The following is a 7427-nucleotide window of genomic DNA, read 5'->3' as shown; positions in this document are numbered from 1 at the left end:
ATAATGCCAGTTTCTTTGCAGCAATGCAGATAATCAGTGTCCATCATTCCTGTACTATATATACACCACTCCAAAAAACCCCAATGGTGCACAGTCCCAGAGCATTTCTGAAAGAGAATTACTAACTCAACCATCTCCCTTATTAACCTTCTTTGGCGTATACTCAACCAATAGAAAACCTCCCTGTGTGAGACTTTAGCATCAGTACAGAAAGAGAATTATTCTGGGAAATTCATGTCAAAACAGACTTGCTGTTTCTCACCACAGTCTCTGTGTCATCTCCTTGATCTTTTATTAATGATAAGGAAGTGAACAGCAGTAGTCAGGACTCAGAAGTAACAGCAGGGATGATCCAAATATTCCATTCCCATTCCTGTTTCTAAAATTCAGCAATATATATGGGAAAGTTCCTATTACATATTTTCACTTGCAATCTTTGAAAAGAAACAGAGAGTAGAGTAGGAAAAACAAATAAATAAAAAAGGATTTCTAAATCTAAATGGATAATTTTATCCAGGCCTACTGAGCAAGAAAGATGCCTGCTTTGTTTGGTATCCCTTCTCACCTTCACAAGTTCATATCAGATGCTCAGCTTTTCAGAGAACTTAGATAATTGAGAGGAAGAGAGAATGCCATGGAAGACTGTAGTCGTGTCTGTGACTTAGCCAGGTCCTCCACTGGGAGAGTTCTGGGCTAGAATTTCAGCAGATTTTTGTGAAAATTTATTTTTCTTGACCCATATACCAAGATGACCAAAACATATGTTGTAAGAAGGGAGAAACTGGATTTAATAAAAGAGAAAGTGTTTGGCCTACTTTTCTAATTTTTCTGTTGTTTATTGGAATGATCAGCATTAATGTAACATTTTGCAATGAAAGGATGAGCAGAAAGAGAGGACTGCTGTCTTTGATGTAAGACCAAAGGAGAAGCACATCAGCCATACCTTTCCTTCCACTGGACAGGTTCCAGATACAAAAGAGATTGAACAAAACCCTGTATTCATCTTGATATTGAGAGCACTCAAAACCAATTTAAGTATCTGCTCTGGTTTGGATGTTAATTTAAGTTTTTTAGATGAGGGTTTAGAAACAGAGAGGTTTTGTGAACAAATGCTTCTCGTTTCCAACTCAACCTATTTTTTTTTTAACTTTCTCCTCCCCTTTTCTCTTTTGTATAAAAACCTTGGAGGCATTTCCAGGTTATACATAAAGAGAAGATCCCTTTGTGTCTGGCTACGGCATAGTGAAACATTACAGACAGATGCAAGAGTTAAGTACCTTCTCCCTGTTAAAGCTATGTAAGAGCCACAGAGCCACTCCCTGGCCACCTTCTGTCCCAGCCTCCTGTCCCTGACAGGCTGCCATGGCTTCAGCCATGACTGCTGGGGTGCCTGGGTGCCACTGAACCATCCTGGCATTAATGAAGGGCTTTGTCCTACAGCACAAATGGGGGCTGGTAACTGATACATGGGGGTACAATTCTGTATTAAACCCCCCAAAATTTACAGATTTCCTCCCAAGTATTGTGCTCTCCAGTCTGACCCTCTGTACTATCCCTAAAGCCTCCAACTGCCTCATGAATGGGAGATGTTTCTCTTAACAGGAGTGGTAGGTAAAATGCAGTGCAATCTGCATGGTGAGGATATTGCCATGGCTTTCACTTCTCATCTTTCCTGAACTGCTGTGAACATGTAAAAACATAGCTTACACTCATGTTTCCTATGGTAGGAATAGTCACAAAGATGGGGAGAAAGAAAATGCTTTCAGAGCTTTACTGACAGCTACTGAATATAGGAGCTGATATTATCTAAAGTGATACTTTATCTAAAGTGATATTTTATAGAGCTGGAGAAAAGTTTCTTTTGTATATATGTTCTTCTTTAGCAGCTGAAGTTCACTTGGAGCTGATGAGATGGATCTCTCCCTGAGTCACAATAAGGTTCGTAAGATCTCAACTCATACTTTTCCTCACAGAGGAAAAGCACCTCTCACTGTCAGATATAGGATTGTAAATCCAGATTAAAGTGAAAGAGCAGAAATGAAGCCTTTGAGAAGGAGCATGGTGCTTCCCTCCTTCCTGTAATCGGCTGCAGCTGACCGAACAGCAGACAGACAGCTCCTAAAATTGTACGTGTGCATTATACCATAAACTAAATTGGAAGTCACACACCCATGTACCCACCACTTTCATCTCCACCATGTAGGTGCATATATTGCTGCCTCTCCAAGCAAAGAAATCTGACCTTGGTATGATTGAAAATAGCAGCATGGTGGACCACACTGTTGAACAATTTAGCCAATTTCTTTCATTCACTTTCATGAATATGAGACATGATATTACTGCTATTAATTTCATAATATTATCCAAAGCTGGTAAAATCCTTATCACTGTTGTCTGATCTCAAATTAAGGAAAAGAATCATCACCCATTTCTTACAAGAACCTTATAGTAAAGCCAGGTCAGGTTGCCCGAAGAGACTGCAAGATCCCATGGATAGGAGCTCAAACAGTTTTGATTAATGAACCTAAGTCATAAACTGCCATCTCCTTTCTATTCCCACCACCCCTATCATAAGCACAATTCACATGCTTCTTTTGTGTTGAAAATATGTGTATGCTGTGTGTGCTTATCTCCTTAGGATGAAATCTGAGGGAAATTGTCAAAACAGAAAAGATTCACAGTGTAATCAAGGAAAAAAGTATTTTTTCCGAAGATATTGTTGTATTGGTGAAGAAAGAAATTGTGATTGCATTTCAACAACTTAGGGCAGATATCATATATTCACATATTGGTTTATTTTAATTTTCAGGAAGGGTTGGTTTTTTCACATATTATTTTCTGGGTATGGGAGTAATAGAAAAGTGAAACAAAGAAAATAATGAAGAGCTGTGGGTGATGTACCAGTGGTTAGAAAGACAGAAAATTATGCTTGGAAAGTTGTGAAGATTTGGAAGTCATTGCTGAAAAGAAGCTGGAAAAGATATCACAGAAGGACAAAGAAAGACCTAATGTGGTTCTTCAAGATGTAGATGGAAATACTGGGAAAAAGGTGGAGGTTGGCAATACCAGTGATACATGTGATATCAAATCTATTTCTGAGGCAGCTTGTTTGGCATGGGATGTACCCATCCTTGGGAAGTATGTTGATATAGCAGAAAAACTCTGAGAAAAAAATACCCTGAAAAATGGGAACCTACCTTTTTGCAGAGATTTGGAATAAGCTCAGTCTATTTAGTTCAGTTAATTAAGAGATAATTTGATCATGGTCCATAATTATCTACAGAAGAAGGCATCTGATATCTATAAATAGACACAAGTATAAGAAAATCTAATGATTAGAGAAAAAACAGTGAAGCATAAAGCAAGATTAAAGTGCAAAGAGTACTTAAACACTGGAACTATTTCCACATGGCAGATTCATCTTCATCTGAAGATTTTGTATCAAGTTTAATGTCAGTCTGAAGAAGCAGGCTGCCTTGCCAAGAACTCAGAAGCTTGATGCATGGACCGTGAGGTGAATTTCTACTGCCTCTTTCACGCAGGAGACCAGGTACTATCAGATAAATGCAGGGTTGATGAAGGGTAAATAAAATTTTGTGGTCATTACTGATAAATGTGAGCTCCTAGAGAATGAGTATGTCTGCCTATTCACATAAAGATTAAATAAGAGATTTTGAAGATGTTTATTTGTTTGGCTGAATGAGCTGTTGTTCAGTTATATATCACAAAACTTCATATTTAATAAGAAAATAAGGCATATGATAATTTGTTTGCAATATCAGTGTGAAAGTATATTGCCAGGAACCAATAGTCCATAAAGTAGAGCATATTACCTAAACCACTAAAAAAATAATTACCTAATTATATAGATACTTTAGAATTCTTACTTTGTAGCTGGTTTTCAGGTTTAGCCAGAGCGTCTTTAGAGTCTTCATCTGTGAAAGCTTCTTCAGTATGCAGAGCTCCTAATAAATGGAAACAAAATGAGCAACATTCATTCTGGAAGGAAAGCACACATGATTAATGTACTTTTATGTTGATTAGAGATCAGTTCTGCTGTAACTTTTTATTATACTCTGACCAGAACAATAAGCTATATCCAAGACAAGGACATCAGAAGTCTAATAAGTTCAGTATTTTCTTTTAAAGTCCTTTCCAAAGTATTCTTGACAGAGTTTGCTGTATGAAAACTAAGGAATACCAAGTTCATGGTTTTATGAAGCTACCCAATCCAAGATGTCTTCCTTGAATGGCAGTAGTTTGCTTAAAGCTGCTTTCTTCATACACTTCATACATTTTACCGTGTTATTTTGCCCTTATTGAAATTTAGCTACCATTTTATTGCCCAGTTATTATGACAGCTGCAGGCAATTTCTATTCATGGTTTTACATTTGACTATCCTCAATAATAGTATATCTTCAAACTTTGTCCTTGGGCAACATGCATCCTTTTCCCAGCTTAGTTGTTAATTGAAAAAACAGAAAGAAAGAAAGGGAAATATCCTTATATATATACAAATATAGAAAAACGTACATTTAAACACCATTTTGTCTGCTACTTTTCTTTTTTAATTTCCCTCAGACATTTTCAGGTTAGTATTATAAAAAATTTCAATCTCTGTGGAAAATTAGTGACAGATTATGAATACTTCTTTAATCACAGATTCTGGGTATTGGTAACATTATTTTTAAGGTATATGCTATCTGACTTACAAATCTAACATTTTATTGGCTGTCTCATTTTGCTGTCTTTCATATTTCACATTTATGATATGTTCAGACATACCCCTGTTTTGTTAAGTAGGAATCTGTGTGGTCTTTGATATAAGGCATAATTTATTTGACAAGGAAATACGAGATGGTGCCCTGAATCTGCATTTAGTTGACGGATTGAGAATTTTTAGCATTGCAGCAAGACAGATTCTCATCCAATGTGTCATGGAAGGAGAGTTCTCTTAATCTGTTCTCCTGTGAATTAAAATACATGTATATGTATTTTGAGGAGCAATTTTTAAAGTTCTTTATTGAAGGTAGTTAGCAGGGTTTTCATACATAGCTGACATTCAGATACTAAAAGTGATTGATGCTATTATCTGTTCATAAGGGTATTTTTATATACATGAGAATTGAGTGCTCCATTCTGACAAGTCTTCAGAAAATATCACTAACATTGCAAATGAAGACTAGCCCTTGGTAGCACATTGAGGCTGGAGATAAATATAACCTTTTACCAGCAATGCAAACTTGATGTGAGTTTGTGCTTGTAGTTAAACTTCTGCCATCTAAATATCAATCAGCCCCATTTAAAAAAATCTTAATTCATAATTGCATTATACTTCCCCATGGTTTGACATAGGGCTGTCAGAGACTTCAGTAAAGTGGGGTATGATCGAACTTGCCATCTTACACAGTCTTCTGCTCATTAGTATTTCTATTTATCACCTTCACAGCTCCTCCAGCTATCACTTAAACTTATGGGATACCTTCAATCTGAGACAACAGTCTTTTAATATTTACATATTTATTAATGCCAATGCAATCCCTGGTTACTTCTTGAGACATTTTCATATGGAATGTAAAGACAGGATTTTGGTCATCTTTTCTGACAGAGTTCTGTTTCTTAAGTATTAGAAAGCTATTTTAGAGCCGTGGGGATGCTGGCAACTAACCAAGCCTCTGAAAATCAGGTTTTCAATATATGTTTGTCTACTTTTTCTCTTTGTAAAGGGAAATTTTGAGTGTGGCTACTTCCAGAAAACTCTACTGCCTTCCTTCCACTTCATCCAGCCACGATTAACCAGGAAAATACTGCTGGTCTATGCACTGTTGGGTTTTTACTGGTTCAGTATTTTGGCTGTTTGGAGAGTTTTCGTGCTTGGTTCCACCCCTAACCCCAAGTACAATTGCAGTGCTTTATAAAAAAACATGTTTTATGTCCAGTGCTCTGACATAATTGTGAAGGTGAGCTAAGAAACTCCCAAACAGCAGCGATAGCATTCTTCAGACAGTGCCCCATGGAAATCACACATTACAGCAGAGAGCAGCTGTGGCTTCCTCAGGGGCACTGCAGCAGTGGAGAACCACAACAGAGAGTCAACAGAAGGCACTCACTCCACTCACTAGCTAAACCTGAAGGTCAAAGGAAGAGGCAGATAGCATTTATTTACCTACAAGACAAACAGCAACAAACTATTCTAATATCCCTTAACAGAACAAAGGCAATCTATGTTATAATCAGTATCAAGACTGCACTTGTAAAAACTTCCTGAAAGGCAAATTTTGTATTTTCATGACATCTTACAGAGCCTCTAGGGACCGGACTGGTAATCTAGAAAGCCTGTCATTTGTTGTCTGAATAAGGATTGCAAAAATCAGACAGCATATTTCAAAATTAAAATGAAAATAAAGGTGAAGTATTATATTGCAATGGCCTCCTTCAATTGTAGCAATCTCTTCTGGTTTTTACCTTGCCTGCAGATTTGTGCAATAAAATAATTGACATTTTTCATCATTATGTCTTTATATCTTTCATGAGAGAACAACTCTCCTAGTTATCTTTATTCACTGCTATAAAAGAAAAAAAAAAGATAATGTCCCTTACTTCATAAAACAATGTCTTTTAAAAGCTTTCAGTTTAGAGCTAGTGTTAGGCCATGATGAATTGCTGTACCGTTGATTTCCCAACACTGTTTCTTACTAACCTTTCATGACAGCTTCTGGATTACTCTACCTGGTAATTTGCACTATAATAATGGCTACAGTGAGATGTCTCCTAACTATTTCCTTTATTTTTAACAAGATTCTTAACACCCTCTGTAGGTGACAAAATGCAGTTACAGACATGAAGTGCCCCCTCGAGGAAGGTTGTTCACAGATGCCACCAGTACTTTAGTAGTGCAACTGTTAAATGAAACAAAAACAAAGAATCAGATTTTCTAAACATCCAGTTCAAATAAAAATTTAATTAAAAGTTATGAAGGCATTTTATTGATTAACAATCTTAGTAATTAAATACTGTCGCTATATTTTTTTTTTTGGTTGGATTTGTTCTTCCTTGGAGATCTCTAATTGTGGTATGGCTTTACATTTATTGATAACTCTTTTTGATGAATACAGATGCCACCTTTTATGGCAGTCGTTGACAGAGTAATCATATTGTGAGAAATACCAGGCTTCTGTAGTAACAGGTGTTGCAGTTATACATGCTGATATCCACTGGGAAAATGTGTTTGCTGCTATCATGGGTACACAGTAAATGGAAGGTGCAATAAAGCACGAGCTAACATTTTGAAAATCCTTACAACTCTAGGAACTTTATTGCAGATTACAGGCACTTTGATCTCTGTCCGGTACTTAAGTCTTAATTATCAGACTAATTGCACAGACTATGTTCATTTTCAGTGGTAATTCTTTTGTGAAATGCTATG

This window comes from Prinia subflava, chromosome 6 (assembly GCF_021018805.1).
Source record: "Prinia subflava isolate CZ2003 ecotype Zambia chromosome 6, Cam_Psub_1.2, whole genome shotgun sequence".
Classification (NCBI taxonomy): domain Eukaryota; kingdom Metazoa; phylum Chordata; class Aves; order Passeriformes; family Cisticolidae; genus Prinia; species Prinia subflava.
Note: the sequence above shows the minus strand (reverse complement) of the source record.